We start from the raw sequence: 19,076 nt of genomic DNA on the forward strand, positions 1-19,076 counted from the left end.
AACCCCATATTGTTATTAGTATAACCCACTTATTATATTTATGTACCCATGTAGTTCCCATATTGTTCCTATTGTGCCCCATAGAAGCCCACTATTGTTATTATTGTGCCCTTACATTATTATTGTTATGTCGGCTCTCATTATGTTATGACCCCTTAGACTCCTATATATAGAAAGGAGGTCTTTTCATTTGTATCATCAAAGAATTGTTCATTTATGTAATGTAAAGGAGGTTTCCCCCTCGAAGAGGCTGAATTCTAAGGCGTTGATCTATCTTTTCTATCTTTTCTTGAGCTGGTTTCTTAACATTTGGTATTAGAGCTTTGGATTCTAGGGTTTTGCTACTCCAAACATGTCATCGTGGAATTTTCTCTATAATTTTTTTTCTGTGACATTTCACAAGACGCAAAAAAAACCCATTTGAGAAGAAATCGTGTTGAACCTTGGGTGCGAATTTCAGAGCTTTTCGCATTATATTTGCGGAGATATGATCTGAGGAAGTTGGTCTTTTTGCAGACTCCTAAATTACATTCAAAACAGGTGACCTGGGGAAAATCGTCATAACTTTCGTTCTAAGCATCAGATTGAAATTTCGTAAGAAGGCGCAGAAAGAGGACGGACTGTAATTTTTGTTTTATATATTTTTTAGATCCAGAGGTCGAAACAGTGACACGTGGAACTTCATACAAGTTTGCTCTTCTGGAAAGGTCTATAATCAGGTCATCTTGGGAGATTGTACATGACGTTTTCTTAGAGAATCCAATTTGGATCAGACTAGTGGCATTAGAAAGAGGACATAGAGGGCTACTATAGGTTGAAATTTCAGAACTTAAAGATCTGAAAGGACAGAGTTACAGTCGTTTCAAGGTCGAGCTCCTAAAATCAAGAAAAAGCAAGATGAGGATGTTTGATGGCAAGGATCCGATAAATTGGATACTTCAGATGGAGCAATATTTTGATCTACATGGTGTACAACTGTTACAAAAGGTATGTATTGCATCTTCATATTTAGAACCAGATCAATTTTTATGGTATGAAGGGCTTTGTTCTCGTAAACAACTTGTTACATGGTCAATTTTCATGGAGGAAATGATAGCACATTATGAGGATACAAAGAGCAACACCACAACAATTGGAAAGAGTAAAAGGGCTTTGTGACATAGTGGAAAGTAAAATTATGGAAATTAGGAAGCGTACCCCTCACAACTATAAAGATGGAAGTGTTGTTTCTCCTGGCCTTCCACAACCTACAAGGGTTACACCACAACAATTGGAAGAAAAAAGAGAAAAAGGGCTTTGTTACAATTGTGATAGCAAATGCACTAAAGGTCATAAGTGTGCCGAGAAGAAATTATTTTACATAGAATATGAAGAGGAGGAAGAAAAGGATCAAGAAACATCAAAAGAAGAAGATATACGCCAGGAACCCACCCCAGAGAAAGAAGAAATGAATCAGACCATATCTTGTAAAGCATTGGCAAGAATTACCACTCCTCAAACTCTCAAGATAGAAGGACATATCAAGAAGAAAAGGGTGCAAGAAGTGAAAGATCACATCGAGAAAGAAGAAATGAATCCAACCATATCTTGTAATTCATTGTTCAAAATTACCACTCCTCAAACTATCAAGATAGAAGGACATATCAAGAAGAAAAATGTTCAAGAAGTGAAAGATCACATTGAGCATCAAGAAATGAATCTGACCATATCTTGTAAAGGATTGGAAGAAATTACCACTCCTAAAACTCTAGAGATAGAAGGACATATCAAGAAGAAAAAGGTTCAAGCAGTGAAAGATCACATCGAGCATCAACAACAAGTTCTCCAACTTTTAAACGATAACGCCACTTCGGTGAAAAATCAAACGAAACAACAGGTAGATCAACATCGTAGTGAAAAATGTTTTGATGTAGGTGATTGGGTATTTTTACTACTACATCTCAAGCAAGCTATTTATGAGAAGGAAATGTTGGCAATACTACATGCACTTAAAAAATGGCGACCTTACCGAATGGGAAGACTCTTCAAGGATGAGGATGTGGAAGCATTGTTTTGTGCTATTTATATTATCCAACCAGATTGGATAAACAAAGCGAGGGATGAATGGAAGAAGGACAAAGAAGTATGGACACTTATTCAAAGGTTGCAAAAGATCCCAATTCAAACAATATTTCCAGAAATTGAAGAGGAAGGAAAAATCATATTAGAACCTGGAGCAGTCACAGAAACAAGAACCCGACAGCTACGAAATCGATCAATTTCAGAGTATCTCATCAAGTGGAAGAACTTTCCCGCTGAATATTCCACATGGGAGGACAGGAATTTTATACAGAAGCATCAAGAACTACTCAAGCGTTGAGGACAACGCTTTTTGAAGGAGAGGGGCATGTTAGGCCCCTATACTACTAGTGTAACCCCTTATTGTTATTAGTATAACCCACTTATTATATTGATGTACCCATGTAGTGCCCATATTGTTCCTATTGGGCCCCATAGAAGCCCACTATTGTTATTATTGTGCCCTTACATTATTATTGTTATGTTGGCTCTCATTATGTTATGACCCCTTAGACTCCTATATATAGAAAGGAGGTCTTTTCATTTGTATCATCAAATAATTGTTCATTTATGTAATGTAAAGGAGGTTGCCCCATTGAAGAGGCTGAATTCTAAGGCGTTGATCTATCTTTTCTATCTTTTCTTGAGCTGGTTTCATAACAACGTGGAATTCTTGGGAGATCCAAACATGGGACTTCCTTCATGTGATGCCTCGGGACTAATAGGTATTTTGTTTTGTGCATTTATATATATATATATATATATATATATATATATGTTTTTTTTGCATGTATAGGTATGGTTTTTATATATGATGATGTTGATACCATGTTTGTTTATTTTCATATGCAGGGCTGCAGGGGCAACCACTGGTCTACTTGGTAGGCCATGATCCGAGATGCATGGGTGTTGCAGGGGCAACACCTATGCCACAGATACCGATGAACATGAGGCCACCTAGTGGGCTTGAGCGACTGACACAATGGTGCTAGTTAGATATTGGTGGACCCTATGGTGAGGGTAGCAGTGTAGCGATGGGTGGGGACACTATTAGAAAATGATATATTACATAGAAATGGAACGCATAAAATATATTGCAGAAATATAAACACATAAAACAAGAGAGACACAGATATACGTGGTTCACCTTATTAGGATTCCAAGAAACTCTCTTAGGTTGTAGCTCGGAGATGCCTGGTAACATATAAATTCAACTATTGTTGCAGGTTTAATGGAAGGAATGATGGTTTGTTTGAATCCAAATAACCACTTCTACTTTGTTTCACTGCGGACATGCGTGAACACCCCCAGACTACAAGGCTTTAGACCACCAATTGCTCACAGTTTGAGGTATTAGGTGAATATGGAGAATACTAACCACACCAGCAGATGCAAAAGACCATGTGATGGCCGGCTTCAACTAATAAAGAAGTCTGTAAATCTAATCTACTAATGCAAAGATAGGATGACAGCTCTCCTGCATTAGCTAGAAAGAAACCTAGACCACCTATTCAATGATGCATACAAGATTCTAGCACAGAGATAAGATGACAGTTATCTAGTGTTAAACCTCAAAGATCAAGAACATAGCATATCAGGCACAACTTAGAATAGAGGTAAATGGAAAGTGAGCAGTTAACAGCAAAAGAAGCTTGTATTACTGAAAATGAAGACAATATGCTGCAAGTGACAAAATATATACAGTCTCCAAAAGTTGAACTTTACATCAAATGCCAACCCTAATTACATCTTGCTTCTGGGTATTTATAGATTTATATTGCAAGGGAACTTGGCCATTTAGGTATGGAGGGGTCATAATTGACCACCAACCACATTTAACTGCCTGATGGAGTCTCTGAACATGCTTGCTTGCTTCAGTGGATGAATTTGATTTTCTCAGGTGTTGTGTTGTCCCTTTTGGATGTTGGAGTGCTCATACCAGTGGAGTCCATAACTGATAAATTCAGTTACAGGGTCGTGCTGCGTCCTTTTCCCTCTTGGCCATGTCTTCTATTAAATATGGTTGTTGGGAACTGACTGTGACTGGTACTGGCAAACTAGTTATCTCCTTCCTCGAGCAACAGGGTGGTCAAGGACGTGGAATGCATGGGCAAATAGTCAATTGGGATGAGAAGGAAGGATGACCATTGTATCGAGGAAATGGATGGCGGAGATGGCTCGACGGAGGCTACAGGCTGAGGTGGGAGCGGGGTGAATTGGGGCCGTCAGATCTTCCGCGGACAGGTCGGACGGTCGTCAGGCTAAGGAGCTACGCGGTCATTTAATGGGCGTGGGTAGTTTGGATGGGTAGTAATGGTATTCATCGCACTGCTTTTGGGTCCTAAGTGGTAAAAGCCGAGAGTCGCGCGATTTCATTCGGCTATCAACATGTAGTAGTGGATGAGAGAGAAAAACTGCTCTCATCGCGCGCTCTCGTTTGATTGAGTTGTGGGAGCATCGGATCGTGGTAGAGAAGGATCTGACGGTGGAGAGTAATCAAATAGGTTACTTTATTAGGCGCGATGTGGGCCGTTAGATCGGTGGGGGTTAATCAACGACAGGAAAGAGGCGTGATGGGTTTATGAGAGCGCGAGGGCATATGGGTGTGGTTCTATGATGGGATTGGGGTTTGCGCTCGGGGCTAAAGTCAAAAGGGGTTTATTTTACAGGGTTTAGCAACAAAATAGAGGAATGGAGGGCAGAGAGAAAGCAGGATAGAAAAGACAGAAGGGAAGAATGACCGAATATGAAACCTTGTTGAGCACAACCAAACAGACTACATCTCTTCTATCCTTAGAAAATCAGCATTGCATAGCAGAGCTAACACACACAATTTGGGCTACATCCACAGAGAAATAACCAGTCCTTCCTTTTATATTATCCAACAAAATGAAGAGATACAACCTACAACAGATCTGCTATAATTCCATATTCTCTCTCAATCTCCTCTCTCTTCCTCGCTCAGAATACAGATCTCATAGTCAAAATACAATTCCCTCATATATAGTGAGGGGTTGCCTTCTAGGGAAAAAAACCCTAAATTAAACATAACTTCTAAATTAGATTTACGCCTAATGTGAGGTATCACCACATTATGAAATGGGGTCCGATGTGGCGATACCTCTAAAGAAAGAAGATAACTAAGATCCACACCCAACAGACACAGAGTAGTGGCGCGAGCATGCCGAGGCTATAGAGGTGCGCTTGGCAGCTGTAGTGGCTTAGCTGCAGAGTTACTAGGACATGTGGGGTAGAGCGGAGGCCCTAACTAGAGGGTTGCCCATTAATGGTTGGGAAAGGTTGGCGGAGTTCATCGTGGAGACAACGATGTTGCTTGAGTGAGTGTATCTCCTATTTTTTCACCGTATAGCTATAGAGATGGCTAGGACTAGGCCTGATTTTGGCTCCTAACACTAAGATTGGTCCACGTGAGCACTAGAGAGACCTGTGGGTCTAGTGTTTTGATGAGACTATGTATGTATTAGGGAAAGCACCCATTATTAGGGTGCTCCCTTGTATTTTTTTTACTTGTTTATCCTAGTTGTGGGCCAATTTATTATGTGGCTATTTTTGTACTCATATATATTTTTTGATATGTATATATAGGATGATTTTTTTGTGGCTCTCATGATATGTCATATGCATCTATACTTTATTTATTTATTTTTGCATTTGTTTGAGATGTATATTGTACTCATGGTTTATGTTCTGCGATCAACTGTATGATTTTGATCCCTTGGTATATGTGTAAATGTGATATGATTGAAATGTCGAGATAACCTTTGTACATGTAGATATTTACAAAAAATTCGTGAATCATAGACCTAAAAGGTCTTGTTGAACTGTGATACAATTAGTTGTGAATCAAGGAATATATGCAAGTGATGGATACCTAGGTGGTGGGCATAAACCAAGAGACCTATGACGTCATCATATTCGGCTTGTTTTTTTGTGGCTAAACCGATTCAAAGTCCATTAGAGAGACAAGGTGTCCAATCAGGAGAGTATATGGCCTAGGCTGTAGCAGCGAGGTTTTGCGACCATCAAGATGCTTTGTTAGGAAATCCATTGTGATAGGTTGGCGGATGATCCATCTGTGATACATGATGAGAGAGTGATGTTTAGAGTGAATCCATGATGAGATGATCATCATAAAAAATAATTCATGGTGCATACATGTATATTCTAGCATTTTATGGGTGAATTTTTTTGAGGTAGAGACTATTCAGGCTCTAACAAGATTTATGCACCCTTGAAGAGGTAATGTTTGATCATGTATAGGCCCTTTCACAGGGTTTCGAACTTCCCAGGTCTTACCATTTATTGGGCAACATCGTAGCGGAGGACTAACTCCCCCTCAATAAATTTCCAAGGGGTGATGTTGAAATCAAATGACTGTTCAACCATCTTCTTGTGTGCTTCATTATTCTAGAGGGATTCTCATTGGCATTCATCGAAAAGATCCAACTACAGCAACCTTTGCTACAAATATTTGGTTCCATTTAAAATATCAATGGTAGAGTGTAAGGTATGGATCTCACACTTAATGGGAAGTACTGTTTCTACGCTATATACTAGTTGTAAGGGTGTAAACCCTATAGACGCATTAACTATTGTATGATAATCCCATAGGGCTGAGAACACCATATGGTGCTAATTAGTTTTATGTGTGTTCACCATGTGCTGTCACATGGTTTTGAGGACCTTGTTAACAACTTCTACTTGTCCATTGGAATGTGGGTAGTATGATGACGCAAACTCGTGAGAGAAACCAAGGTGTTGGGATAAATCTTGAAATATTTCATTCTCAAAATGTTTGCCATGGTTTGAAACCAACTCCCATTGGAATGTGGGTAGTATGGTGACGCAAAATAGTGAGAGAAACCAAGGTGTTGGATAAATCTTGAAATATTTCATTCTCAAAATGTTTGCCATGGTTTGAAACCAACTCCTTGGGAACACCAAACCATGTTATGACATGGTTGAAGAAAAAATGTGCGACGGTTTCTGCAGTGTTATTATATGAGGGAATTGCTTGTGTCCATTTGGTGATATAGTCCACAGTGACCACAAAATATTTGTGGTTGCCTGATGATGGGGGGTTACAGTTCATGAAGTTGATGCCCCACTTGCAGAAGGGGTCAAACACTATGACTGGATGTAAGGGTTTCATGCGGAAAGAGTCAATTTTGCGGACAAAACCGACCACCCTAGAAGCTAAGGCTTTCTAGTAACAAACAAGACAATTAAACACTATCTTTCCCTAAATATGCATTTAGAATACAAGTAATCAGGTGTTCAAAACATACCTTTAGTCCCACGCTGTTTGTAGCAGTCCAGCCTCTCCGATCCGGATGAGCTCCTCCTTCTCTTCGAAACCTACATTCACTAACAAGCAAACGATTACATAGCACCTGAATAACTCATAAAATAAAACATATTCATCATAAAGACCAAGGAGTATATGAAACAAATTATATATAACAACTTGTTGAGAAAAATGAACTTAATTGTATTAAGTGGAAACAAAAGAAACCATTACAACCAGTGCCTTGGTGTTGTGCAGGTCCCTCCCAGGGTCCAGAAAGAGTTCTCCTTTAGTTTGATCAGCTCACCCACTTCCAAATGAGGCTAAGAAAGGATGGGAATCTCTCCTCTCAAGCTCTATAAGGGAGTCCTAATTTCAGCAGCATCTACCCTTAGGAATGTTCAACTTTCAACCTCCCCTCCCTCTGGCCCAATGCCTGTATTTATAGTGCTTTGGAGGAAGTTAATCAGGTCCACCATCAATGGGATAAGCCCCTCTTTGAATGGGATAGCTCCCCTCTTGATGGGATAAGTTCCTCTTTCATAGGGATACATGAACCATCTGGAGGCGCTCAATACACGTCAAACAAACTTCTAGAATGCTCTAGAATCGACCACAAGTAACGTTTTTGAAGTAAAACTCGCGCCTTTTGACCTTTACAGGGGTACGCACCCACCCCTTTACAGATAGAGCGTACAAGTACGCAGGTATTGTGAACTTGGGGTGCGTACACGCAGGTAAGGTTAAGAGAAACTGCGTAACCAAAGTTAATTGACTTTTTAAGGACTCTCTCTTTTTTGGAGTTTGATATGAGGAGCAGAGGTATAAGACTTGCCAAGGAGGATAGTATGACAGTTGATGGAGCCATACTAACTGCAAATAGTCATGGTGACAAATTTTAGTGTAAGAGATTGCCCCCTAAAGTGCGAAGCCTATAGTAGATTAGGGTTTCATATCATCTAGGAAGGGTGAAGTACTTTATCATTTCAAGGATTATCTCGTGGAGAGCCCAGTCGGAACCTACAAATATTCAACACAAAATACATATGTAAGATCATATCATCACTGAGGTAGGCATTCCCATACTCAGATTGAAAAATTTAACTAACAAACTAACTACTGCTCAGATATAGGAATGATTTCGCAATACATCATAATCATAGACTCTTGTAGACACAGTATGGACGCAGCCATCTGTTTATGATTAGTCTATTGTACAATGAATACAAAACTCCTCGCAGCCTGGATGGTGGAAACTGGATCCAGGGTCTTCATTTCTACTTCCCGAAAAGGTACGATTCTATCCATGCGAATAAATGAGTTGATGTCGAACATGGTAGAAACCACTTGATTACCAGTCGATGATGTAAACTGTTAACAAGTGTGAGAGAGACCACCAGTGATGTCAATGGTTCTCAAAGTACCCAGTACAATCCATGAGATGTGAATGAATGAGTTGATGTCGAACATTTCACGGAATCCTTCGATCGAAATTCAATGATGTAAACCGTCGTCAAAGGCGAGAAACCTGCCATTGATGCATGCAGATTTCAAGGTACTTACGATTTCTAGGTCATCTTTCTAGATAATGTGCTGATGTCGATAGAAAGCGACCCGTTGCAGGCAAGCCCACAACACGAAATCATAGATCAAGTTGAAGAAATGTAGCTGTAAGGACTGACTCAGGGATGATCGAGATGGATGACAGGTATTTTGCAGATGAATGGTTTATTTGCAGTGACCTCTTGAACACATAACGACACGACAGATGGTTTGGTGACAATTGACCCAAAGTTAATACCCGAAACCGGTTGAAGATTTTCAATGTGGTTTAATCAACTATTAGGCAAAGGATTTCCCAACCCAGGTGAATGAAAAGTGTCGTGTTCAAGAGTGGTGGTAAGGCTTCTTCTGAGACAAAGGATAACAAATAGGCTCATTTTCCTCTCTTTTCCCCCACCATTTCTGGAAAGTACCTCTTTATTTTTTACAAGCTTGAGGAGGATAACATATGCTTGATTATAAGCTCATCCTTCGGATGAGTCCAACTTAGTTTTAGATTCGAACCCTAAGAAGGAGTGGTCCGTTCCTGTTTGTAATCGAACAGGTCCTTTACTATGAAATTTTAACGAGTCCAGTATAGGAGAAACTCGGCGTTTTTCAATTTTAGAGAGTCTGAAAAAACTTAAGAAGACTCTAGGGTTGAACTTTTTCGTAAATTTGTGTCTCCCAAGCCCGAAAAAGTATAAAATAATACTTGAGAGAACCGCTTGATCTTTACGACCAAGGAGTACTTTCATGATTAGTGTCTCTGACCTGAAAAGTAAAAAGCGATCAAGGACACGTCGTTTTATTTCCAATATCGAATTTGAAACGACAAAAATCTGGCAATCTTTTCATGTTTTTACGGTCAGAAAAGGGCTGTAAGAGGACCGTCTTTTTAGTTCCGTTTTAACGAGCTTAAAAAGCGAAAACTCGACAATCTTTTCATGTTTTCACGGTTGGAAAAGAGCTGTAAGTGGACCGTCTTTTTAATCCCGTTTTAACGAGTGTAAAAGAAACGCTCGGCAATCTTTTCATTTTTTAGGAGTCAGAAAAGGGCTTAAAGATGACTCTAAAGTTTCACTTTTTCGTAAGTTTTAACGAGTTCGAAAAAATGATAAAAATGTACTCATGGTTTTCATTTTTTCGTAAGTTTTAATGAGTTCGAAAAAATGATAAAGGTTCATGTACGAGATCGTTTGAAAGACTCGACCTAAAACTGTAAGAAAATTATGCAACAACACTGAAATAACTAACCTAACTATACAACTTAACATTTATGAGATCTAGTCAAACTCTCGACTCAATAAGAGGAGGATTTGTTTCATTTTTTAATGAGCTTGACATAGGAAAAGAACTATGCTCGGATTCGATTTCATGTTTACGCAAGCTTGAAATGAAAAACTATGCTTGTTATAAGTTCACATGCCCCCAGCATAATGACGCAAAACGAGGTACATGCCCCCAGCATAATGACGCAAAACGAGGTACATGCCCCCCAAGCTTCATTGCATTCAACGAGGTGGATGGAATGAAGCTTTACTTTCAAGATCTTGGAAAGACTTGTGGGAGTTGTTTCATTTTTTAGTGAGGTTGACACAGGAAAAGAACTATCCTCAAAACCCTTGTTTCATTTTTTAACCGAGCTTGACACAAGATAAGGAACTATGCTCGTAACTACTCTCTACAATCTACCTAACAAAAAACTCTACTCTAAAAAACCTTGATTCATTTTTTAATGAGCTTGACACAAGACAAGGAACTATGCTCTAAAATCCTTGATTCATTTTTTAACGAGCTTGGCACAAGACAAGGAACTATGCTCATGACTCCTTGTTTATTTTTTTAACGAGCTTGACACAAGACAAGGAACTATGCTCTAAAATCCTTGTTTCATTTTTTAATGAGCTTGACACAAGACAAGGAACTATGCTCATAACTACTCTCTACAATCTACCTACTTAACCTACCCTTGTTTCATTTTTTAAAGAGCTTGACACAAGACAAGGAACTATGCTCAAGACTCCTTGTTTCATTTTTTAATGAGCTTGACACAAGACAAGGAACTATGCTCCAGAAGTTCGCATGCCCCCAGCATAATGATGCAAAACGAGGTACATGCCCCCCAAGCTTCATTGCATCCAACCAGGTGGATGGAATGAAGGTTTACTTTCAAGACTTAACTTGAAAAGGGAGTTGTTTCATTTTTTAAGGAGGTTGACACAAGAAAAGAACTATCCTCATACCTGATTCATTGTTTAACGAGGTTGACTAAGTAACAGGAACTATCCTCGTACTCACTGATTCATTTTTTAACGAGGTCGACACAGTAAAAGGAACTTTCCTTGATGCAGCCTATTTCATTTTTTAACTAGGTTGGTATAGGAAAAAACTATCCTTGCTGCCAGCCTGTTTCATTTTTTAACGAGGTTGATACAGGAAAAAACTATCCCCGTCCCTGATTCATTTTTTAATGAGGTTGACTCAGTAACAGGAACTATCCTCGCACTTACTGATTCATTTTTTAACGAGGTTGACACAGGAAAAGAACTATCCTCATAACATTGATCATGGCTTCCAACTAGAAGAAAGACATGTCAATGGACACACCTTGATCATGGCTTCCAAGAGGTCTTCATCAGAAGGAAGAGTAGTTCTCTGGAAGGAACACATGTCAAGGGACTCAAAAGGGATAAGAAAATCATGTTCAAATAATCCCATAGAGTTTTCCATGTCAATTACCGGATCTAAATCAAAGGAAGATGAGCAAACAGTGAGAGGCTCACTTACATCGGTAACTGAAAACATGGGACCAGTTGCCACATAATTAACCCGTGGCGGGGTAGATACCACTTTAGAATCAGGAACATTTAGGGGTGTCATATTATTGGTAGTTGAAACAAGACTAGGGAACGAAAGCTAGTCTACAGTCACAATACTGCCATTGTGAGGGAAAGACATCACGTGAAAGAGTGTTGATACGACAACTTTCATTGCATAAACATAGTCTCACCCAAGGAGTAAATTGAAATCCAAGGGACCTCGAACTACCATAAGATCAATACATACAGTTTTACCTTCCAAGGTAATAGAAAACTTAGGAAGGATCCCTAAAGGTTCACTAATGGTTCTGTTAAAAGCTTTCAGATTCTGCGTAATAGGTGCAAGCTGAGGGGAACCCAAAGCTTTCCAAACAGTTGAGGATAAAATACTAACAGAAGCACCTTCATCTACCTGAGTACGATGTATGTCCCTACTACCAGCCTTGACAATTATTTGGAAAGGGATGGAGGAAGGAAGACGAGGTTCTGTCAGTCTATTCCAATCAAAGGAAAAGACCTCAGTACTTGGAGGGGGTTCTGTAGAAACAGGTGAAATGCCCCTCGGCGTAGAAGAATTTGATGTAACAAGAAGAACCTGAGCGGTAAGAAGTTCACTCTCTAAAGGGAAAGTGGGATCGACCGAATGTGAAATTGAATCAACCACTTGATCAACTAATGGATCATCAACCTGAGTGACATGAGTTTCACTCTCCAATGGAAGAGTGTGATCGACTGTACTTGAAACTAGATCAATCACTCCGTCAGTTGACGGTAGGTTGGGAGGAAGCTTACGGTAACCAGTTGGAAATTCTTGCTGTGGAATAGTAAGGTTTTCCAACAATTTTGAGGCTTCATCCATGTGAGGGAAAATGTGAGTTTGATTACTCCCTTTGCATAACTTACAAGGAAACCTAACTTTACCCTTTTTCCCAGGAACCTGACTATCACTGGTTGATGGATCAATGGAAAGTTGATGAGATTTTTCTGACCATACTTCCAATACCTTTGGAATACCAGGACAATTGACAAGGAAGTGGTCACCCTTACAAAGCCTGCAAGGGTATTTGGGTTTACGATGCATGTCAGAGTTTTCCTCAACACAACTAACACTTACAGTCGTGGTTGGTTGGTTGACCTCTTTCTTATCTTGCTTCTTCTTCTTCTTCTTAGACACCTGGTTACTAGCATCAAGGCTTTTACCAAGCGAAGAGGAAGAAATGGAGGAAGAAAAATTAGGCGAAGAAGGTAAAGGGTCAACAGAAGATTGGTGATGTTGAGATGGTGAACTCTGTTGAGGTGAAGCATTCGGTTGAGGTGGAACAATTGGAGTATTTGGGGCCAACGAAGTTGAAAATAACCATATTGGTAATCCTATTGTAAATCCAGGTAATGACAAAGTAGCCATATAAGGAGGACCAACATTTCCAAAGTAAGGAAAAGTACTAGGATTCTCATTAGGAGGGGTTCCTAGGTTGGTAAATTCCGGAACATTTGCCATTATATTCAACTTCAGTGAATTTTATTAACAATTTAAAACTAAAATTAACAATTCACAATTCACACCTAACAATTAAAATTCACAATTCACACATATGGTCTCTAAAAGTAAAAACAAACAGTTTAACACGCTATCAAATCTAGGAGTCAAACCACACACAAACAGTAACTTTCCAGACCGAAAACACTAGTTGGTGATGAAATCCAACATCGCAGAATTCAGTATAGAAACGGCGGGTGGAACAGTTACCCCGGCAACCTGCTTAATGAATAGACTGGACCAAGTTCCTCCACTTTAACCGTCTCGAGTGAAGTGAACCCCCCAGAAAATCCAAGTGAGTCTAGCCGACGTCTGCTCCAGGTACAGTGGGATCTTCCCTCCACTGTCACCTTGGGTAGAACCCTAAAGATAATGGTCACTAAGGTCACCAACAGCAACAAATATACCTGGGGGAATAGTCTACGATCTGATAGCACGCAAGGGCAGAGTAGCAAGCTCAATCCCCTTGCCGGCTCCTTGACAATAATCCAAGGTTTACCGAAAAGTGACCCCAGGCTCCTCGACAATGGTTAATCCGAGGTTTACCATTTGTAGTACGTGCGTATCTGGCGTCGTTTCCAATGAAGGAGGATTGATCCCCTCACTGGTTCGGACACGATCTCGTGCTTCTCCTTTAATAGGAGCTTTCCCAGAGCATAAATGTAACAGTTGGATTTATCCTAACACAAGATGAGCTACTTGTTTGGTTTTGCTTTCTTGGAGAGTTAATTACTCTTCTACTCCAAGACACTAGCCTGATCTATGTCGGTGTTTCAGAGCCCTAGAAATGTAAAAATTACTAGATAAATTTTAATTAAGCGCTGTGTTATTAAGGCTGTTATTACTCAAATGGGTAAATGGATACGAAACCAATGGTGTTATGACCCGACTCAACTGAATGCAATCGAATATGATAATGTAATCCTTTCAATTCGATGAATCCTAACTAAATTAAGGAGAGAGTTTCCATTCGCTTCCAATAATGCAAACAATTGATCACTAAGAGAAATTATAACAAATTCTCTAATGCACTAATTTCATCAAGAAAAACTAATGCAAATCAATTCCAAACCATTTTTTATTTTTTTATTTTGTGAAAATTCAAATCAAAGAAAACTGATCTAAATCTACGATTGATTTTTCAGAATGTAAACTATGCAATTGTAATCTATGCACAATTCACTTGAAAAGTATGCAAATGTAATCTATGCACATTTTCCATTCATATTCTGAAAATGAGAATTCTAATTATACAAATGTGATCTATGCAAGAGAATTCTCAAACACAAGACGATTCTAATGTGATCTAAGAACCAATCAAGTGCAAGTCGAGAAAATTGGGTGAGAGTTCCAAAGATCAAAAAATAAAAACACTCAAAGGCGATTAAAGTAGGAATGCCAATGAAATTAACCAAGGAAAGTTTTTTGACAGGGAACAAGCAGGGCTGGGCAGTGGCTAAAACTTATAAACAAATCCTAAACTGATAAAAAAGAGAAAAATTTAAAATTTCTCAAACTTTTGACAGGGTACGCAGGCAGCCTGTTTACACAGGTGCGTCCACGCTCTGTGCACAAAGAAAAAGTGCGTACAAGTACGCACTGTGCTTAACTCAGAGGGTGCGTACCTCTCTCAAAACTATGAAAAATAAAAACTAACTCGACCCTAAGCTATTCCACCCAAATTCACAGTCAATCAGTCAAAAACCAGAAAGAAATCAACTTTTCTCAAATCAAAGTATCAATCAAAAGAGAAATAAATCAAATCCATGGATTCCCCAGCGGAGTCGCCATTTTGTCATGCGGAAAGAGTCAATTTTGCGGACAAAACCGACCTCCCTAGAAGCTAAGGCTTTCTAGTGACAAACAAGACAATTAAACACTATCTTTCCCTAAATATGCATTTAGAATACAAGTAATCAGGTGTTCAAAACATACCTTTAGTCCCACGCTGTTTGTAGCAGTCCAGCCTCTCCGATCTGGATGAGCTCCTCCTTCTCTTCGAAACCTGCATTCACTAACAAGCAAATGATTACATAGCACCTGAATAACTCATAAAATAAAAAATATTCATCATAAAGACCAAGGAGTATATGAAACAAATTATATATAACAACTTGTTGAGAAAAATGAACTTAATTGTATTAAGTGGAAACAAAAGAAACCATTACAACCAGTGCCTTGGTTTTGTGCAGGTCCCTCCCAGGGTCCAGCAAGAGTTCTCCTTTACTTTGATCAGCTCACCCACTTCCAAATGAAGCTAAGAAAGGATGGGAATCTCTCCTCTCAAGCTCTATAAGGGAGTCCTAATTTCAGCAGCATCTACCCTTAGGAATGTTCAGCTTTCAACCTCCCCTCCCTCTGGCCCAATGCCTGTATTTATAGTGCTTTGGAGGAAGTTAATCAGGTCCACCATCAATGGGATAAGCCCCTCTTTGAGTGGGATAGCTCCCCTCTTGATGGGATAAGTTCCTCTTTCATAGGGATACATGAACCATCTGGAGGCGCTCAATACACGTCAAACAAACTTCTAGAATGCTCTAGAATCGACCACAAGTAACGTTTTTGAAGTAAAAATCACGCCTTTTGACCTTTACAGGGGTACGCACCCACCCCTTTACAGACAGAGCGTACAAGTACGCAAGTATTGTGAACTTGGGGTGCGTACACGCAGGTAAGGTTAAGAGAAACTGCGTAACCAGAGTTAATTGACTTTTTAAGGACTCTCTCTTTTTTGGAGTTTGACATGAGGAGCAGAGGTATAAGACTTGCCAAGGAGGATAGTATGACAGTTGATGGAGCCATACTAACTACAAATAGTCATGGTGACAAATTTTAGTGTAACAAAGGGATTAGGTGGTGCTCGTGCCTTACAAGCACATCGTTAGCATCGCTCACATCATTTGACTACATGTATGCAATCGTGGAAGAGGGTGGGCTAGAAATGTTAGGTCCCTATACTACTAGTGTAACCCCTTATTGTTATTAGTACAACCCCCTTACTATATTGTTGTGCCCATGTAGTCCCCATATTGTTATTATTATGCCCCATAGAAGCCCACTATTGTTATTATTGTGGCCTTACATTTTTATTGTTATGTCGAATCTCATTATATTATGACCCTTAGACTCTTATATATAGAGAGGAGGTCTTGTCATTTGTATCATCCAAGAATTTTTCATTTGTGTAATGTAAAGGAGGTTGCCCCCTCGAAGAGGCTGAGTTTTAAGGCGTTGATATATATTTTCTATCTTTTTTTGAGCTGGTTTCATAACAAGAAATAACCAACGCGAAGGATTTTTTGGGCAGTGGCTATCCCTGAGAGGTGGCCATTGCAAACCCCTCTATGGAAATCATTTAAGACTTGCTAAACTTGTTGTTTATTGAGGCGTTGACATAGGAAGGGGTGGATGCCTTGTTGATAGAGGATATTCCCCAAAAGGAGGTAGTGATGAGCCTCATCATTGGGTAATTATATGGGTCTTAATTCACCTCCTAGCTTACTAAAACCAACTTTTCTCACATCTTATTACATTTTTTTATTATATTTTGTTTATGAGATGAGTTAGAGTTGGATATTATGCCTATTGGACTAATATGCATTGAATGCAGGATTGAAGGAGAAAATCAAGGAAGTTTGGAAAATACTAAGGTTAAAACTCAAATGGGACAAGGGAGATGGATTGTAGGAGGTAAATCCTCCTCATTTACTTCTCCCCCATTCGAATATTCCTCCATCCATCACACCAGCTTGGAGTGCAAGCAACCAAGCCATGAGGATTAGAAGGCAACCGAGCAAGTGAGAGACAAAGAGCTAGTTTATCTCAAGTTCGGGTGATGAGCCTCCTAATTTTAAGGAATTTATTATGGACTTCAGTTGTATCAGTAGAGAGGCCTAGAGCCTCATTAGGATTCGATTTTTTGTTGTAAAACTCTAAGCTATTTTTGAGCTTCAGACTTGTGAAAGTTTTATTGATGTGATTTTTCGTTTTGGTAATAAGAATGAGTATTGTTTTGAGCCAGCACTGAGTTAACTCAGAGGGATGAAGCTCCTGGGTTAGGTCCCAACCCTAGCATCCAAGGCTCCTCTTTCTTGTATCTGTATGTTTAGATTAGTCTCATATCTTCATTGTTAACTTGCTTTTAGATTTGTTTTCATTGCAAGTAGTGTATATTGGATTCGTTGTTTATTAGTTTTCTTCCATTTGTGCCTTACTTCAATAGCAAGTTTGTACGGATAAAAGGAGTACCACGAGGTTTTTAGTGGGTGTCTTGGCCTCATTTCCTCCCTATGGTATCATGATTTGAGGAAGGGACCCTTGTGCAACTCTAAAAACATTGATTTCTATTTTGTGTATAAGCTTTTGAGTTTACTGTATTTAAGTTAGCATTTGATTAGTTTTACAAAGTAGGATTTAATTTACATCTCTTCTATCTTCACTCTTGCAGTAGATCTCATCCATGCTTTCATTCCCTTCAGCAACTTTCCTCATGCATCATGTAGACAGTTAGTTCATTAATTCTGCTTTTCTAGCTTATGATAATGCTTCTTGTTTACATAGCGTTTTGGTTATTATACATGTTTTATGTAGAGAAGGTTCTTCAGGAGGAGACATCGACTTCATAGCCAGCAACCACCTTCCACTCCATCCACCATAGTTATTCCTTGTTTTCACCATTTCCTTCACTAGTTTTCATCATTTTTCATAGAAATTCTTCCAAGCACATTGAGCGAATCCAACCATCCTCTATCTTTGTTGTTGACTTCTGAGTGATCCTAGACCTTTCCTCACTTCATTCCACCCATCTACCACCTTCCCTAAGCCTTCCATCACTTCCAACACCTTCCATTTTTCTCTCAGCTGTATCTTGTAGGTTTATAGGGAATCTTGTAGGTTTCTAGTACATCTTGTAGGTTTTCTTGAAATGGCTTGTTTTGAGGCCTAATTGAGGGAAAACCTCTAGGAAGTCACTAAAAGCCTACCAAGGGTCTCCCACACCATCCAACCATCTCCTAACCCTTCCAACCATCCTCCAACATCCTTAATTCACCTGCCACATCACCAAAAGAAATTAGTTTGCATACTTGATTTTGCATGAAAAGACAAAAAGACAAAAACATATTTATTTCAGTCCCTTTACTTACACATTAGTGATGTTTGATGCTTCTTACTTCCATGCTTAGATAGTAGCATTTGGTTCATGTTAATTTATCATTATTGCAAGGCATAGTTTATTGGCAGTTAATTAGGAAATGGTGTGATTTAGCATTGGATTTTGGTCTTTTCCATTATTGCAGTAGAGTAGCTCTCCCTTAGAGTAGATTTCCCTTTCTTCCACCAAGAAACCAAGCTTCTTCTAACTCCATAGAAGTTTGGTTTAAAAACCCCAGTGGTATCTCACCAGCTGAATCATGAAAAAAGGAAGAACCATCACTTTTACTTATGTATACAGCATTGTCACCTCCAAGTTTGTATGAACCCCGAGTTGACAAAGTGAAGCTGGTAGCCTAGGAGTTGTAGCATTCTTGCTGCAATACTGGAATTCATCACTTTTTGTCGCCATTGATTGTCGAGGAGCTGTCTGAGTAATATGTCAATATTTCTTCTTTCTTCTATTTCTTGTCTCTAATATTCTTCCATTAGTTTATTTCTGCAAAAGTAATTTAGTTGCTTCCTTTTTCATTCTACATTTTCTGCTTTCCTTTCCATTTTAGAAGCAAGATTTCATGTTAGCAAGTAGTTTTCATCTAATTAGAAATTTCAATTCTGCAAAGTACTTTCCAAGTTTGAAACAAAAAAAACACAAAAC

This window comes from Pinus tabuliformis, chromosome 9 (genome assembly GCF_031772625.1).
Source record: "Pinus tabuliformis cultivar Carrire ecotype Pingquan chromosome 9, CPIR1, whole genome shotgun sequence".
Lineage (NCBI taxonomy): Eukaryota > Viridiplantae > Streptophyta > Pinopsida > Pinales > Pinaceae > Pinus > Pinus tabuliformis.